Source organism: Oncorhynchus masou, chromosome 12 (genome assembly GCF_036934945.1).
Source record: "Oncorhynchus masou masou isolate Uvic2021 chromosome 12, UVic_Omas_1.1, whole genome shotgun sequence".
In the NCBI taxonomy this organism is placed as follows: domain Eukaryota; kingdom Metazoa; phylum Chordata; class Actinopteri; order Salmoniformes; family Salmonidae; genus Oncorhynchus; species Oncorhynchus masou.
The window spans coordinates 72,354,567-72,374,333 of record NC_088223.1 but is presented as its reverse complement, the minus strand read 5'-3'; the positions used below and the strand labels follow the sequence as shown (position 1 = coordinate 72,374,333).

The 19,767-nt window shown below is 41.7% G+C and overlaps 1 pseudogene; it reads left to right on the top strand.

Annotated features, from left to right (window-relative positions):
- Nucleotides 1-19,767, top strand: part of LOC135549402 (probable ATP-dependent RNA helicase DDX10) — a 138,145-nt pseudogene that overhangs the window by 49,660 nt on the left and 68,718 nt on the right.

Below are 19,767 nucleotides of genomic sequence, written 5' to 3'. Positions count from 1 at the left end.
GGACTGATAAACTAGTCAGGATTGAGTGAAAGATGAACGGCGCAAAGTACAGTGAAATTGTTGATTAAAATCTGCTCCAGAGCGCTCAGGACCTCCAACTGGGGTGAAGGTTCACCTTCCAACAGGACAATGACCCTAAGCACACAGGCAAGACAACACAGGAGTGGCTTTGGGACAAGTCTCTGAATGTCCTTAAGAGGCCCAGCGTCTGGATAAGAGCGTCTGCTAAATGACTTAAATGTAAATGTAAATGTAACCCAATTGAACATCCCTGGAGAGACCTGAAAGTAGCTGTGCAACAACGCCCCCCATCCAACTTGACAGAGCTTGAGAGGATCTGCAGAGAAGAATGGGAGGAACTCCCAAAATACAGGTGTGGCAAGCTGGTAGCGTCATTCCCAAGAAGACTCAAGGCTGTAATCACTGCCAAAGGTGCTTCAACAAAGTACTGAGTAAAGGGTCTGAATACTTATGTAAATGTGATTTTTTTTGTTTTGTTGCAAATGTATAAAAAAATATGCTTTGTCATTGGGGGGTATTGTGGGTAGATTGAGGAAGAAAAACAATTAATCCATTTTAGAACAAAATTTGGACAATGTCAAGCAGTCTGAATACTTTCTGAATGCCATGTATGTTTGGATTTTTTATATATTGTAAGGCTGCATGATGCAACTAATGATTTGAAATAGTTGCATGAAAGGCATGAGCTCTGCTTTGTTTCTTGCACAGAATGCACACACTTCATCACTCTCTCATTCACAACTTGACAAGCCCTAAGTGTGGCCACTGCTCCCTAAAAAAATCCATGCCCATTGCTACCATTGGCTGCAATGATAATAATTATAAATCCCTTCTCTGTACTGCGTGTTCCAAAGCACCTTACATGGCTCTCTCTGATATCTAATTTCATATTAGCCAATGCCCATCACGTGATCTTGTTTTCTCACAGGCTTCTATCTCAGCTCCGGAGTAGGCTACAAGTGAAGACCCAATTGCGCGTGTCCTTTTCGAATTCGGATGCGCATATTACAGATTGTAGAACTGTCTACGTTTACTTTTCGTTAGCCAACAAGATGAGTAGACCTGACAAACAGCAAAAACACTAGCCTATGTCAATCTACTATCCCCCATAGTACAAAAGTTGACTTATTCTATTGTCCTTCTGTGTGAGGAAATAAATACATATTCCAAACCGTCTGGGACAGTTGTGGGATGCGATAGATCCCAAATGTAATACAACAACTCACATCATAAAACATTTTAAAAGCAATGAGGCTGATGCAGCAGATCAGAAAGTTTAGCTTACAATATTTATAATCTATTCAGCCATTTCCTCACATAATAACCGCAGCAATGCACACACTGCATGTAGCAGGCTATATTACACTTCCTTGGGTTAGAAAATACATTTTACCAAGGCAAATTTTAGTCTTCATGTTCTGAATCATACATGTGGTGGAGGTCTTAAAAGTTGTTTTCTGCGGATTACAAAAAGCTAAATTAGCATGACACAAGCTGAATTAAATGCTTTGAAAATATGACGCTCGCAGTACGCCCAGTGCTCTGTTGACATGTCAAAGAGACGCTTGTTTTCCTGAGAAATATTTTTAAAAGAACAGGAATTTCATATTAATATGAAAAACATGTACTAAAATATGTAAATACTACATGTTATGTCTAAAAATCACTGTCTTGCCTCTTATGTCCTCCGGATTCGAGAAGATGACGATTTTAAACGGTGCACCACCTGTCAGCTAGCCTTAATTCTCGCACAGCATCCAGCCTAGCTGACGCGATGCTATAGACATGTAAAAGTTGTAGCACTAATATTTCATTGGGGTATAAACGTAGTCACCTATAGGTGTGGTACATTTAATTGCTATTAATGATTTAAGAAACATGGGCTGGATTAAATTTAATGGTCAATGGTAATTTACCATTTAATGGTCAATTTTCATGGTCTGCCCTAAAATATATGCAGTTGGTTACTTCATGCAGTAGATATTTCTATGTGCTGCTACTGTGATATTCTATAAAACGTTCCATTAATATTTTTTCTCTGACCTCTATTGATTTAGTCACCCAAGTAATTTTTATGAGGGTAAAAACTCTTCTGAAAGGATTATGATAGAGACATGAGGTTCTTAAAGGAATAACTACACAATTATCATATTTGACCCATTGGTCAAAATATGCATTTATGATTGGAAACCCTACATTATGCACACTGTTCTTTACAGAGCATACATAAAACAAAGATTATATGATCTGGGGCATCATTAGAAGAAGCTGTGTCATCCCCCCTCATGCCAGCATAGCTTGAGCTGAATTGGCCATCGCTCACTATTTTAAGCCTTTTTGAGCCATGACATGATGAAATAATTGTCAATCATTATCACCTATCAATAGCAATTATGACTAAATCTGTAAATTAACATAACATTTCAGAAAATGTGTAACTTGTCATCGTCTTCTCCCTTGTGGCACTCTTGATAGTTCTCTGGGCTTCGCTGTTGCTCCACGGGTGCGTTTTCTCAACAAAGCCCAAAAGCAGAGAGCAGATCCTGGGCAGAATAGCGGGCAGGGAAAGGTGGCCGAGTCTGAAGAGGAGGACGAGAAAGAACTGAAGAGCTTCAAGGCTCAGCTCAGAGGAGATGGGTCCAGTCCCAAAGCTCGGAGGAGGAGGTGGTTGCGGGTGCGGAAAAGTTACAGCTTGGGCCTAAGGGTCTCTTCTTTGGTCCAGATGAAGAGGAGGATAAAGATCTGAGGGACCTAGGACCTGCTGACAGTGAAAAGAAAAGATGTCTTCAGTCTGGAGGAGGTAGACCAGGATGGTGAGGTGAGGTGGTCTGGGCTGTTGTGGTGCGAGTTTTTTGTACACCAGTGTTTCTTAATCCTGGGGCCGCAAAGGGGTGCATCTTTTTGCCTATACACCTGATTCCACTAATCAACTCATCAAACTTTTAATTTGTGGAATCAGGTGTGTAGTGAGTGCGAGGGCAAAAACTAAAATGTGCATCCCTTTGGATCCCCAGAACCATGATTAAGAAAAAATATTACTCCCGTTGCATTTAAGTTACTGAACATGTTATACATGACTCAATTACTTCATGTTATTCTCCACAGCGACATGTAATAGCTTACAGTAAGAAAAAAACTAAAAGTTTATTAGGGAAATGGTGCGAAAGGTAAGAAAATAGTTCCAAAAAATGTAGCTAAAATGACTAGTTGTGGAAACCCAAATGGCTATAGTATATACAGTACATTTACTTCAAAAAGTATACACACTACTTGGCTTTTTCCCTTATTTTGATGTTTTACATAGAGGTATTAAAATTAATTTATTTCACCTTTATTTAACCAGGTAGGCAAGTTGAGAACACGTTCTCATTTACAATTGCGACCTGGCCAGGATAAAGCAAAGCAGTTCGACACATACAACGACACAGAGTTACACATGGAGTAAAACAAGCATACAGTCAATAATACAGTATAAACAAGTCTATATACGATGTGAGCAAATGAGGTGAGATAAGCCCTGACCAAGGCCCTTCTCCCCCGATTGCTCGGTTTGGCCAAGTGGTCAGTTCTAGGAAGAGTCTTGGTGGTTCCAAACATCTTCCGTTTAAGAATTATGGAGGCTACTGTGTTCTTGGGGACCTTCGAAACTTCAGAAATGTTTTGGGTTCAGCTGTAGAACTTTTTGAGGGTCTGAGGGCCCATGCCAAATCTTTTCAGCCTCTTGAGGGGGAAGAGGAATTGTCGTGCCGACTGTTTAGTGTGTTTGGGTTGGGCAAAATCCAGATTTCCAGACCTTGATACCAGTGGCTTTCGGTGACGTTTAAGATGAAGGAAGACACAAATATATTTTATGAGTTTGGCCTTAATTCTGTTACAGCATATTGGATGACTGTCATTCATATTACATTCTCCCAGTTCCGCTACACACAGCCTATGTCGTTGTCACCATATTAGCTAAAGTAAATTAACATCATAGTCAACATAGCTAATAGAAGGAACGAGTTAGTAAAACCGCTACAATCATGCAGTACAGTGTAGTAAGCAGTTTATCAGTTACACCAGTGGGCCACAGTGGCAATACTTTTGTAAAACCAGAAGCTTACCTTGACTTGGAAGAGTTCCCGTGTTGGATAGCCATAGCCAGCTAACTAACATAGCATCCCTCTGTTTGAGCCTGGTGTTTGAGTAGGCTCAACTAAGTAGCTGCATTTGCTAGCTGTGAAAGTGAGAAAAAAATGGAATATAGCAAGCTCTCTCTGTTTTTGAATACATTAACTTGTTCAAAACTGTTAACTCGGTGAGAAAGACAATAGTTTAACTCACCACATTTTATGCACTGCAGTGTTACCTAACTGTAGCTTATGCTTTCACTACTAGATTCAATATCTGATCCTTTGATTGGGTGGACAACATGTCAGTTCGTGCTGCAAGAGCTCCGATAAGGTGGAGGATGTCCTCCGGAAGTTATCATAATTAATGTGTATGTCTATGGAAGGGGGTGAGAACCAATATTCCCAAAGGACGACGGAAGCTAGCTGTCCTCCGGCTACTGCTGTTGAGGCTACTGTAGACCTTAATTGCAAAAGTGTTTTAATAAATTATTTGGTGAAATGTGAATATGTTTTATCTAAAAATAATAACTTTTTTAATGTTTCACTATTTTTATGAAATTCACAGAGTAGGATGGTCCTCCACTGCTTCATACTGTGCCTGTGCCATCTTGGGATATATGTGATTACCGGTAGTGCACACAATTCGTGGAAAAATATTTTCAAATGAAAAAATAAGCCCCAAAGACGTAAATTACCAGAATGCTAACAAGTACTAAGGAATCCCCATAGCAGATGATAGGTAAAAAAAAATATTTACTTATTTCACCTTTATTTAACCAGGTAGGCAAGTTGAGTACAAGTTCTCATTTACATTTGCGACCTGGCCAAGATAAAGCAAAGCGGTTCGACACATACAACGACACAGAGTTACACATGGAGCAAAACAAACATACAGTCAATAATACAGTATAAACAAGTCTATATACGATGTGAGCAAATGAGGTGAGATAAGGGAGGTAAAGGCAAAAAAAGGCCATGGTGGCAAAGTAAATACAATATAGCAAGTAAAACACTGGAATGGTAGATTTGCAATGGAAGAATGTGCAAAGTAGAAATAAAAATAATGGGGTGCAAAGGAGCAAAATAAATAAATTAAATACAGTAGGGAAAGAGGTAGTTGTTTGGGCTAAAATATAGGTGGGCTATGTACAGGTGCAGTAATCGGTGAGCTGCTCTCACAGTTGGTGCTTAAAGCTAGTGAGGGAGATGTGTTTCAGTGCTTTTTGTAGTTCGTTCCAGTCATTGGCAGCAGAGAACTGGAAGGAGAGGCGGCCAAAGAAAGAATTTGTTTTGGGGGTGACTAGAGAGATATACCTGCTGGAGCGTGTGCTACAGGTGGAAGATGCTATGGTGACCAGCGAGCTGAGATAAGGGGGGACTTTACCTAGCAGGGTCTTGTAGATGACATGGAGCCAGTGGGTTTGGCGACGAGTATAAAGCGAGGGCCAGCCAACGAGAGTTGAAGAGCATGCATTTAGTTTTACTTGTATTTAAGAGCAATTGGAGGCCACGTCAAGGAGAGTTGTATGGCATTGAAGCTTGCCTGGAGGGTTGTTAACACAGTGTCCAAAGAAGGGCCAGAAGTATACAGAATGGTGTCGTCTGCGTAGAGGTGGATCAGAGACTCACCAGCAGCAAGAGCGACCTCATTGATGTATACAGAGAAGAGAGTCGGTCCAAGAATTTAACCCTGTGGCACCCCCATAGAGACTGCCAGAGGTCCGGACAGCAGACCCTCCGATTTGACACACTGAACTCTATCAGAGAAGTAGTTGGTGAACCAGGCGAGGCAATCATTTGAGAAACCAAGGCTGTCGAGTCTGCCGATGAGGATGTGGTGATTGACATAGTCGAAAGCCTTGGCCAGATCAATGAACACGGCTGCACAGTAATGTTTCTTATCGATGGTGGTTAAGATATCGTTTAGGACCTTGAGCGTGGCTGAGGTGCACCCATGACCAGCTCTGAAACCAGATAGCATAGCAGAGAAGGTATGGTGAGATTCGAAATGGTCGGTAATCTGTTTGTTGACTTGGCTTTCGAAGACCTTAGAAAGGCATGGTAAGATAGATATAGGTCTGTAGCAGTTTGGGTCAAGAGTGTCCCCCCCTTTGAAGAGGGGGATGACCACAGCTGCTTTCCAATCTTTGGGGATCTCAGACGACACAAAAGAAAGGTTGAACAGGCTAGTAATAGGGGTGGCAACAATTTCGGCAGATAATTTTAGAAAGAAAGGGTCCAGATTGTCTAGCCCGGCTGATATGTAGGGGTCCAGATTTTGCAGCTCTTTCGGAACATCAGCTGAACGGATTTGGTAGAAGGAGAAATGGGGAAGGCTTGGGCGAGTTGCTGTGGGGGGTACAGTGCTGTTGACCGGGGTAGGAGTAGCCAGGTGGAAAACATGGCCAGCCGTAGAAAAATGCTTATTGAAATTCTCAGTTATGGTGGATTTATCAGTGGTGACAGTATTTCCTATCTTCAGTGCAGTGGGCAGCTGGGAGGAGGTGTTCTTATTCTCCATGGACTTTACAGTGTCCCAGAACTTTTTTGAGTTAGTGTTGCAGGAAGCAAATTTTTGCTTGAAAAAGCTAACCTTGGCTTTTCTAACTGCCTGTGTATAATGGTTTCTAGCTTCCCTGAACAGCTGCATATCACGGGGGCTGTTCGATGCTAATGCAGAACGCCATAGGATGTTTTTGTGTTGATTAAGGGCAGTCAGGTCTGGGGAGAACCAAGGGCTATATCTGTTCCTGGTTTCTTTAATGGGGCATGTTTATTTAAGATGGTTAGGAAGGCATTTTTAAAAAATATCCAGGTGTCCTCTACTGACGGGATGAGATCAATATCCATAATAAATAACTACTGTTTACACAAAATGGTAGAAAAAGTCAAACCAAAAAATATTTGTTTAAATCTATGAAAAGTAAAACACTATCTTGATTTATACAAGTATTCAACCCCCTGAGTCAGTACAGTTGAAGTCGGAAGTTGACATACACTGGTTGGAGTCATTAAAACTTGTTTTTCAACCACTCCACGCATTTCTTGGCAAGTTGGTTATGAAATCTACTTTGTGCATGACATTTATCTAACAATTGTTTACAGACAGATTATTTCACTTATAATTCACTGTATCACAATTCCAGTGGGTAAGAAGTTTACATACACTTGACTGTGCCTTTAAACAGCTTGGAGAATTCCAGAAAATGATGTCATGGCTTTAGAAGCTTCTGATAGGCTAATTGACATAATTTGAGTCAATTGGAGGTGTACCTGTGGATGTTTTTCAAGGCCTACCTTCAAACCCAGTGCCTCTTTGCTTGACATCATGGGAAAATCCAAAGAAATCAGCTAAAACAAACAATTGTAGGCCTCCACAAGTCTGGTAGATCCTTGGGAGCAATTTCCAAATGCCACGTTCATCTGTACAAACAATAGTACGCAAGTATAAACACCCTGGGACCACACAGCGGTCATACCGCTCAGGAAGGAGATGCATTCTGTCTCTTAGAGATGAGCGTACTTTGGTGCAAAAAGTGCAAATCAATCCCTGAACAACATGAAAGGATCTTGTGAAGATGCTGGAGGAAACGGGTACAAAAGTATCTATATCCACAGTAAAATGAGTCCTATATCGACATAACCTGAAAGGCCTCTCAGCAAGAAAGAAGTCACTGCTCCAAAACCGTCATAAAAAAGCTAGACTACGGTTTGCAACTGCACATGGGGACTAAGATCGTACATTTTTTTTTAAAGTGTCCTCTGGTCTGATGAAACACAAATAGAACTGTTTGGCCATAATGACCATCGTTATGTTTGGAGGAAAAAGGGGGAGGCTTGCAAGCCGAAGAACACCATCCCAATCGTGAAGCACAGCATCATGTTGTGGGGGTCATGTTGGCTAAGGTGAATGTAAACTTCCGACTTCAGCTGTACGTGTTTAAATCACCTTTGGCAAAGATTACAGCTGAGAGTCTTTCTGGGTAAATCAGTAAGATTGTGAAACACCTGGATTGTGCAACATTTGCCTTATTATTATTATTATTCTTCTTATTATTATTATTATTAAATTCTTCAAGCTCTGTCATCTTGGTTGCTGATCATTGCAAAACAACAATTTTCAGGTCTGGTCATATATTTTCAAGCAGTCTTAAGTCAAAACTGTAGGCCACTCACTAGGCCACTCATGAAAATTCAAAGTCTTCTTGGTCAGCAACTCCAGTGTAGATTTGGCTTTGTGTTTTTAGGTTATTGTTATCTTCTTAAAGATTAATCTCCCAGTGTCTGGTAGAAAGCAGACTGAACCATGTTTTTCTCTAGGATTTTGGTCTGCGCTTAGTTCTATTCTGATTATTTTTGTTTATTCTGTTAAACTCTCCAATCCTTAATGATTACACGCATACCCATAACATGATGCAGACACCACCATGCTTGAAAATATGGAGAGTGGTACTCAGTAATATGTTGGGGAAAATCCAGTAAAACACTTTGTATTCAGGACAAAACATGTATTGCTTTGCCAAATGTTTTGCAGTATTACTTTAGTGCCTTGTTGCAAACAGGATGCCTGTATTTTATTCTGTGCAGGCTTCCTCCTTTTCACTCTGTCAATTTAGGATAGTATTGTGGAATATCTACATTGTTGTTGATCCATCCTCAGTTTTCTCCCATCACAGCTATTAAACTCTGTTTTAAAGTCACCATTGGCCTCCTGGCGAAATCTCTGAGCTGTTGCCTTTCTCTCCAGCAACTGATTTAGGAAGGATGCCTGTATATTTGTAGTGACTGAGTTTATCGATACACCTTCCAAAGTGTAATTAATAACTTCAGCATCTCAGAGGGATATTCAATTTCTGTTTTTTATTTTTACCCATCTACCAATAGGTGCCCTTTGCGAGCCATTGGAAAACCTCTCTGGTCTTTGTGGTTGAATCTGTTTGAAATTCACTGCTCAACTGAGGGACCTTACACATAATTATATGTGTGTGGTACAAAGATGAGCAAGTCATTCAAAAATCATGTTAAAAACTATTATTGTACAGCATCCCGAGTGGCACAGCGGTCCTAAGGTACTGCATCGCAGTGTTGCGGCATCACTTCAGCCTGGGGTTTTTGAAGGCACTGTTATACAGTGCCAGATGAAAGTCTAAACACCCCTTGCACAGAATATAATATATTTTTGGATAGGGGGTGGTAATTATCCCAACTTTGAAAAATAAAACTCTTCTCCAGGGTTAGGTATTAGAAGACTGAGGCAGTAGGGCTTCCTCTACCTTCTCATCTGGGCTTTGCTCCTTTGATGTTTCTTTTGACCCTGACACACTCCCCAGTCCCTGCCGGCGACAAGCATACCCATAACATGATGTTGCCACCGCAATGCTTGATAATGCAGAGGGTAAACATTGCATTCCCTCCACATTACTGGCCTGTATGACAAAGTGAAAAGAATTAAGCCTGTGTTTAAAAAAGTCCACTCCAAATGATCCATTCTGTTTGCAAATTTGTCTGTTAAATAATACTGCAAGACGACATGGCAAAGAAATTAACTTTTTGGCCTAAATAAAAACTCCAGGCTTGGGTCAAATCCAATACAACATGTGAAACCTAATGTATTTTGGAGTATTGTTGTGGAGGCATCATTTTATGGGTATGCTTGTCACCGGCAGAGACTGGTTGGAGTTTGATAGGATCAAAATAAATATGAAAGGAGCAAATCCCAGGTAAAAAGTTAGAGGAAACCCTAACCCTGGGTTATAGTTTTATTTTTCAAAGTTATAATGGCTGCCAAAGGTGCTTCCACCAAGTATTAACTCTGAGCTGTGAAGACACACAATCAAGACATCTTAGTTAGAAAACCTTAAATCTATATATTTGTAATATTTTTTTCTTAGACTTGTGGACTAGTCTGTGTAGATTGGTATGAAATTAATAGAATGTATTTCCTTTTGAGATAAAATTTTAAGGCAGCAAAATGTGAACTTTGCAAGGGATTGTGGACTTTCACTTGCGACGAGCTAGGTGCGCTTTTGTTTTTGTATGCGTCTGTAGTCTCCAGTTTGACAAGCGGTTCAATTATTGCCCATCTCCAACCATCTGTTTTCTACGGAGTTGCCAACTTGCAATGTCGTTGTCTCATATGCGATGCCCTGAGTCATTGGCGCTTGGTGTGCTTCAGCCTGGCTGTGCCTTGCATTTCTGTAGAGTTCTGTTGTTTATTAAACTTCCATCAAAGTTAGGTACAACATGTTCCAGAAGGCTTAATGACTCCAGTCTACACACACCTGGCAGTGGATGGATACGAGTTAATGTCAGATTTCATTTTGGCCAGATGGTTCCTCTCTGCTGGAGAGAGAACCGGTAAATCACTGTTTGCGCTGAGTGCCCACCTACAGGTATGTCCCTTAGCAGGGGATGTAGATGCTGAAGTGGTGACCTCATCACTCGAGACTAAACTGTCTGTTAAGTGAGGTGTAGGCAGCTACAGCTCTTAAACCCCTACACAAGTGCACACTTGTGTGACTCAGCTTATTACCTTTTTGCCCCTTTCTCAGGAATTGGAGTGGGCTGATTGAAATGCTCAGTTTTTCCTGGAGGAAAATGGTTTGTTCCAAGCTATTTGTTGCTTATATTTAGAGTTACTGTTCACCTTGAGGCAAACAATTTGGGCTAGCTCCCATGTGAAGTTGGGAATATAACATCCTGGTTTTCCCGCAAAAAAATGACAGCCGTACGATAGAAACAGTTTGGAGAAGAAGTGTGTTTGAATAGAGGTCAGGGTGAGTTTAGCCATCTCCGGCTATCTCTTTCATTGACTCCTCTGCAGTGGGATAATAATATGCTGTAGGTGGCAGAGTCACAGCTGCTGTAGTGTGCCTTCAGCTAGAGTGTGGGAGGCTGCGGAGTGGTGCTTTTCTTGTCAGACATGATTCACTGTCTTCAAATGGGGGAGGAAGATTTTATTTTTGCTCTTCATCACTATAGATTCAGTGAAATAATCTAGATAAATGTGGCTATCTACAGTCTCATGAGAGGACGGGGGTCAGTTAAAGGTCTTTTAGGGCCATTGTATATGAAATCATTAAAATGAACATATCTTTGTTTGCCTAGGGGAGAAATGGTTTATTATATAGAGGAATTTCTTAACTTTTTCAGGTCAACTTTCAACACGAGTTATAATGAGTACCCCAAAAAAACTTGCCAACTGTCAGTTTACACAGACTCCTAGAGAAGCTTTTTCTCCCTGAAATACCTGTCGACTCTTCAGACCATATAATTCACCTCCAGCATATGACAATAATTAGGCTGATTTGTGACACTGTCACTATCGCTGTCTGGACACTATGCCCGGGGATGCTTTCATCTCCTCTATCGAGATCCGGGTGACTTCACCCATCACCCCAATTTTTCAATACAGCTGGCAGGGTCTGTTCAGCTCAATTGCCTCTGAAATTGTCACAGTACCAGGAGAAACAGAAATCCCCCAACATTTCTACTGTCACTGGCCTTATCCTGCCCCTGGGGGGCTTAGAAGCTCCTTCAGATAGTGTTTCAAGAATTATGGGTGGTATTGACGTTGTGGGTGGTATAGATGTTTTAAAATATCAATCATGTCAATGACTGCCGTCTTCTGGTACAAGGTATCGAGCATATTCATACATTCTACTAATTTCATGGTTTTTAACCAAAAACGTTAGGGGTCAATCAGGGTTTTTGTATACTCCATCATTGGATAACGTAAAATAAACTAATTATTTTCTTCACACGTGGATGCCATCATTTATTTTTGGTCTTTGAGGTGGTGATAGCCTAACATAATAACACATCCTTCATTGTGTCATTTTAAATGTAGCTTTGTGAGTATGAGATTGATTGAGGCAATCTTGTGAGAGCAGCCCCCTCAGCCTGCAATAACAATCTCAGGGAAGGACATAAGTCCGTTGACAGTCCTCTTTGTCAAATGACACCTTTCATTGGGAACGAACCGCATGGCAATTCCATTATGCTAATTGCATCCTTGTCGTCCTCTCACACCTTACTTTGAGAAGAAACTGTCTCCTGCCAAACCCAAATACCCTTGGACATCGCATTGTAGGTCTCTCCCAAATTGAGAAGGTTTAGGCCTAGCCTTATCATACAGATGGTATTCTATAGGCCTATATAGTATTTTTATTTTATTTATTTATTAGACAAAATGCTAAAGTAAAAAAATCTTTCAAAAAGGAACTGATATTCACAAACACACACAATGCAAGACAAAAAAAATAAAAAATCATACATACAACACATACAGGCCTCCCGAGCGGCACAGCGGTCTAAAGCACTTCAGTGCTACAGACCCTGGCTCGTTCCCAGGCTGTGTCACAACCTGCCGTGATCAAATCAAATTTGTGCTGTCACATGCTCTGAATATAACAGGTGTAGACCTTAAGAGTGAAATACTTACTATAAAGCCCTTAACCAACCCTTAACCAACAATGCAGTTACATAGATAAGTAAAAAATAATAATAACCTAGTTATAGAGCAGCAGTAAAATAACAGTAGCAAGGGGCTACCGGTACAGAGTCAATGTGCGGGGGCACCGGTTAGTAGAGGTATTATGTACATGTAGGTAGAGTTAAAGTGATTGCATAGATAATAACTACAGTAGCAGCAGGGTAAAAGAGTGGGTGAGTGGGGTGGGGGGACAACAATGCAAATAGTCTGAGTAGCCATTTGATTAGCTATTCAGGAGTCGTATTGCTTGAGGGTAGAAGCTGTTTAAAAACCTTTTGGACCTCGACTTGGCACTCCGGTATCGCTTGCCGTGCGGTATCAGAGAGAACAGGACAGATCGGGAGTCCCATAGGGCGGCGCACAATTAGCCCAGCGTCGTCCGTGTTAGGGGAGGGTTTGGCCGGGGGAGGTTGGCCGTCATTGTAAATAAGAATTTGTTATTTTTATGACTTGCCTGGTTAAATAAAAATAACATGGAAGCACTTGTTCACAATCAGATCAAGTAACATTTGATTTGTCACATGCTTCAAGACTAACAGTGAAATGCTTACTTATGGGTCCATTTCCAACAATGCAGAGTTAAAGATAAGATCAATTAAATAAAAATGTAAATAGTGTCACGATGAATAACAACAAACTGAATTACAAATAATAAAACAAATACTAAAAATAACATACAATCGAGTGCATTGGGAAAGTAGTCATACCCCTTGACATTTTCCCCATTTTTTTTTTACGTTACATCCTTTCCCCCCCATAAATCTACAACAAAAAAATACCCAATAATGACAAAGCAAAAACAGGTTTTGGGAAATGTTTGCTAATGTATTAAAAATAAACTGACATCACATTTACATAAGTCATCAGAACCTTTACTCAGTACTTGGTTGAAGCACCTTTGGCAACGGTTACAGCCCTCGAGTCTTCTTGGGTAGGATGCTACAAGATTGGCACACCTGTATTTGGGGAGTTTCTCCCATTTACCCTTTGCAGATCCTCTCAAGCTCTGTCAGATTGGATGGGGAGCGTCGCTGCACAGCTATTTTCAGGTCTCTCCAGAGATGTTGGATCGTGTTCAAGTCTGGGCTCTGGCTGGTCCACTCAAGGACATTGACACTTGTCCCAAAGCCACTCCTGCGTTGTCTTGGCTGTGTGCTTAGGGTCGTTGTCCTGTTGTCAGGTGAACCTTCACCTAAGCACTCTGGAGCAGGTTTTCATCAAGGATCTTTCTGTACTCTGCTCCGTTCATCTTTCCCTTGATACTGACTAGTCTCTCAGTCCTTGCGCTGAAAAAATCCCCACCTCATGATGCTGCCACCACCATGCTTCACTATGGGGATGGTGCCAGGTTTCCTCCAAACATCGCACTTGACATTCAGGCCAAAGAGTTCAATCTTGGTTTCAGCAGACCAGAGAATCTTTTTCTCATGGTCTGAGAGTCCTTTATGTGCCTGGCTGTCATGTGCATTTTACTGAGGAGTGGCTTCCGTCTGGCCTCTCTACCATAAAGTCCTGAATGGTGAGATGGTTGTCCTTCTGGAAGGTTCTCCCATCTCCACAGAGGAACTCTGCAGCTCTGTCTTAGTGACCATCGGATTCTTGGTCACCTCCCTGACCAAGGCCCTTCTCCCCCGATTGCTCGGTTTGGCCAAGTGGTCAGTTCTAGGAAGAGTCTTGGTGGTTCCAAACATCTTCCGTTTAAGAATTATGGAGGCTACTGTGTTCTTGGGGACCTTCGAAACTTCAGAAATGTTTTGAGTTCAGCTGTAGAACTTTTTGAGGGTCTGAGGGCCCATGCCAAATCTTTTCAGCCTCATGAGGGGGAAGAGGAATTGTCGTGCCGACTGTTTAGTGTGTTTGGGTTGGGCAAAATCCAGATTTCCAGACCTTGATACCAGTGGCTTTCGGTGACGTTTAAGATGAAGGAAGACACAAATATATTTTATGAGTTTGGCCTTAATTCTGTTACAGCATATTGGATGACTGTCATTCATATTACATTCTCCCAGTTCCGCTACACACAGCCTATGTCGTTGTCACCATATTAGCTAAAGTAAAGTAACATCATAGTCAACATAGCTAATAGAAGGAACGAGTTAGTAAAACCGCTACAATCATGCAGTACAGTGTAGTAAGCAGTTTATCAGTTACACCAGTGGGCCACAGTGGCAATACTTTTGTAAAACCAGAAGCTTACCTTGACTTGGAAGAGTTCCCGTGTTGGATAGCCATAGCCAGCTAACTAACATAGCATCCCTCTGTTTGAGCCTGGTGTTTGAGTAGGCTCAACTAAGTAGCTGCATTTGCTAGCTGTGAAAGTGAGAAAAAAATGGAATATAGCAAGCTCTCTCTGTTTTTGAATACATTAACTTGTTCAAAACTGTTAACTCGGTGAGAAAGATAATAGTTTAACTCACCACATTTTATGCACTGCAGTGTTACCTAACTGTAGCTTATGCTTTCACTACTAGATTCAATATCTGATCCTTTGATTGGGTGGACAACATGTCAGTTCGTGCTGCAAGAGCTCCGATAAGGTGGAGGATGTCCTCCGGAAGTTATCATAATTAATGTGTATGTCTATGGAAGGGGGTGAGAACCAATATTCCCAAAGTACGACGGAAGCTAGCTGTGCTCCGGCTACTGCTGTTGAGGCTACTGTAGACCTTAATTGCAAAAGTGTTTTAATAAATTATTTGGTGAAATGTGAATATGTTTTATCTAAAAATAATAACTTTTAAATGTTTCACTATTTTTATGAAATTCACAGAGTAGGATGGTCCTCCACTGCTTCATACTGTGCCTGTGCCATCTTGGGATATATGTGATTACCGGTAGTGCACACAATTCGTGGAAAAATATTTTCAAATGAAAAAATAAGCCCCAAAGACGTAAATTACCAGAATGCTAACAAGTACTAAGGAATCCCCATAGCAGATGATAGGTAAAAAAAAATATTGATTTATTTCACCTTTATTTAACCTCTTGAAACTCCCCATCCCGGATCCGGGATTGTGACTAAGCCTCAGGCTCATTAGCATAACGCAACGTTAACGATTTCTGAAAATCGCAAATAAAATTTAAATAATGCGTTTGCTCTCAAGCTTAGCCTTTTCTTAACAACACTGTCATCTCAGATTTTCAAAATATGCTTTTGAACCATAGAAATTGACTAATTTGTGTAAGAGTATGCAAAGCTAGCATAGCATTTTGTGTAGCATGTAGCACGCAACATTTTCACAAAAGCCAGATAACCAAATAAATAAAATCATTTACCTTTGAAGAGCTTCTGATGTTTTCAATGAGGAGACTCCCAGCCACATACCAAATGCGCAGTGTTTCCTGAAAGCGTCTGTGTGTAGGAGAAATCGTTCCGTTTTCTACATTGCGCCTGGCTACCGAAACGAACCGAAATGCAGTCACCTACAACGTGAAACTTTTTCCGGATTAACTACATAATATCGACCGAAACATGGCAAACGTTGTTTGGAATCAATCCTCAAGGTGTTTTTTCACATATCTCTTCATTGACATGCAGTTCGTGGAAGCTTGCTTCTCTCTCTGTGCCCCATGGAAAAATACTGGCAGGTGACTTTTGCGCACCAATTTCGGCGCAGGACACCGGGCGGACACGTGGTAAATGTGGTCTCTTATGGTCAATCTTCCAACGATCTGCCTACAAATACGTCACAATGCTGCAGACACCTTGGGGAAACGACAGAAAGGGCAGACTCATTCCTCTTGCGTTCACAGCCATATAAGGAGATCATGAAAGACAGAGCCTCAAAAATCCTTGTCATTTCCTGGATGCCAAGTCATCTTGGTTTTGCCTGAAGCTCACGTTAAAGGGCACGCACAGAGAAGATATTTGTATTTCTGGACACGTCAGAGTGTTTTCTTTCGAACAGTAGCAATTATATGCATAGTCGAGCATCTTTTTGTGACAAAATATCTTGTTTAAAACGGGAACGTTTTTCTTCCAAAAATGAAATAGCACCACCATAAGTGTAAGAGGTTAACCAGGTAGGCAAGTTGAGAACAAGTTCTCATTTACAATTGCGACCTGGCCAAGATAAAGCAAAGCAGTTCGACACATACAACGACACAGAGTTACACATGGAGCAAAACAAACATACAGTCAATAATACAGTATAAACAAGTCTATATACGATGTGAGCAAATGAGGTGAGATAAGGGAGGTAAAGGCAAAAAAAGGCCATGGTGGCAAAGTAAATACAATATAGCAAGTAAAACACTGGAATGGTAGATTTGCAATGGAAGAATGTGCAAAGTAGAAATAAAAATAATAGGGTGCAAAGGAGCAAAATAAATAAATTAAATACAGTAGGGAAAGAGGTAGTTGTTTGGGCTAAAATATAAGTGGGCTATGTACAGGTGCAGTAATCTGTGAGCTGCTCTGACAGTTGGTGCTTAAAGCTAGTGAGGGAGATAAGTGTTTCCAGTTTCAGTGCTTTTTGTAGTTCGTTCCAGTCATTGGCAGCAGAGAACTGGAAGGAGAGGCGGCCAAAGAAATAATTGGTTTTGGGGGGTGACTGGAGAGATATACCTGCTGGAGCGTGTGCTACAGGTGGGAGATGCTATGGTGACCAGCGAGCTGAGATAAGGGGGGACTTTACCTAGCAGGGTCTTGTAGATGACATGGAGCCAGTGGGTTTGGCAACGAGTATAAAGCGAGGGCCAGCCAATGAGAGCATACAGGTCGCAATGGTGGGTAGTATATGGGGCTTTGGTGACAAAACGGATTGCACTGTGATAGACTACCTTAGAAAGGCATGGTAGGATAGATATAGGTCTGTAGCAGTTTGGGTCAAGAGTGTCCCCCCCTTTGAAGAGGGGGATGACCGCAGCTGCTTTCCAATCTTTGGGGATCTCAGACGACACGAAAGAGAGGTTGAACAGGCTAGTAATAGGGGTGGCAACAATTTCGGCAGATCATTTTAGAAAGAAAGGGTCCAGATTGTCTAGCCCGGCTGATTTGTAGGGGTCCAGATTTTGCAGCTCTTTCAGAACATCAGCTGAATGGATTTGGGAGAAGGAGAAATGGGGAAGGCTTGGGCGAGTTGCTGTGGGGGGTGCAGTGCTGTTGAATGGCTTAGGAGTAACCAGGTGGAAAGCATGGCCAGCCGTAGAAAAATGCTTATTGAAATTCTCAATTATAGTGGATTTATCAGTGGTGACAGTGTTTCCTATCTTCAGTGCAGGGGGCAGCTGGGAGGAGGTGTTCTTATTCTCCATGGACTTTACATTGTCCCGGAACTTTTTTGAGTTAGTGTTGCAGGAAGCAAATTTCTGCTTGAAAAAGCTAGCCTTGGCTTTTCTAACTGCCTGTGTATAATGGTTTCTAGCTTCCCTGAACAGCTGCATATCACAGGGGCTGTTCGATGCTAATGCAGAACGCCATAGGATGTTTTTGTGTTGGTTAAGGGCAGTCAGGTCTGGGGAGAACCAAGGGCTATATCTGTTCCTGGTTCTAAATTTCTTGAATGGGGCATGTTTATTTAAGATGGTTAGGAAGGCATTTAAAAAAAATATCCAGGCATCCTCTACTGACGGGATGAGATCAATATCCCTCCAGGATACCCCGGCCAGGTCGATTAGAAAGGCCTGCTCGCTGAAGTGTTTCAGGGAGCGTTTTACAGTGATGAGTGGGGGTCATTTGACCGCTGACCCATTACGGATGCAGGCAATGAGGCAGTGATCGCTGAGATCTTGGTTGAAGACAGCAGAGGTGTATTTAGAGGGCAAGTTGTTTAGGATGATATCTATGAGGGTGCCCGTGTTTAAGGCTTTGGGGAGGTACCTGGTAGGTTCATTGATAATTTGTGTGAGATTGAGGGCATCAAGTTTAGATTGTAGGATGGCTGGGGTGTTAAGCATGTTCCAGTTTAGGTTGCCTAGCAGCACGAGCTCTGAAGATAGATGGGGGGCAATCAGTTCACATATGGTGTCCAGAGCACAACTGGGGGCAGAGGGAGGTCTATAGCAGACTGCAACGGTGAGAGACTTGTTTTTAGAGAGGTGGATTTTTAAAAGTAGAAGTTCAAATTGTTTGGGTACAGACCTGGATAGTAGGACAGAACTCTGCAGGCTATCTTTGCAGTAGATTGCAACACCGCCCCCTTTGGCAGTTCTATCTTGTCTGAAAAGGTTGTAGTTTGGAATTAAAATTTCAGAATTTTTTGTAGTCTTCCTAAGCCAGGATTCAGACACAGCTAGAACATCCGGGTTGGCAGAGTGTGCTAAAGCAGTGAATAGAACAAACTTAGGGAGGAGGCTTCTAATGTTAACATGCATAAAACCAAGGCTATTACGGTTACAGAAGTCGTCAAAAGAGAGCGCCTGGGGAATAGGAGTGGAGCAAGGCACTGTAGGGCCTGGTTTCACCTCTACATCGCCAGAGGAACAGAGGAGGAGTAGAATAAGGGTGCGGCTGAAAGCAATAAGAATTGGTCGTCTAGAACGTCTGGAACAGAGAGTAAAAGAAGGTTTCTGGGGGCGATAAAATAGCATCAAGGTATAATGTACAAAGGTATGGTAGGATGTGAATACAGTGGAGGTAAACCTAGGTATTGAGTGATGAAGAGAGAGATATTGTCTCTAGAAACATCATTGAAACCAGGAGATGTCATCGCATGTGTGGGTGGTGGAACTAATAGGTTGGATAAGGTATGGTGAGCAGGACTAGAGACTCTACAGTGAAATAAGCCAATAAACACTAACCAGAACAGCAATGGACAAGGCATATTGACATTAAGGAGAGGCATGCTTAGTCGAGTGATCAAAAGGGTCCAGAGTGGAGAGGTTGGTTTGGGGTCACGGCGATCCAGACAGCCAGCCAGGCCATCGGTAGCAAGCTAGCATAGGATGGACGTCTGTTATTAGCCACCTCTTGCGCTCCGTCAGTAGATTAGTGGGGTTCCGTGTGGTAGAGGGGACCAATCCAAATCACACAACAACAACAAAAATAAAAACAATAGATATAGCTGGAGGCCCAGAAGAAAAAAAAAATAACAATAACAATAAAAATAAATAAATTGTCCGATTATCTATTCAGATAGCAGCCGATAAGACAGCTAATGGCTAGCAGGCCGCAGATGGGCTCCCAGGCAACGTCGCGAC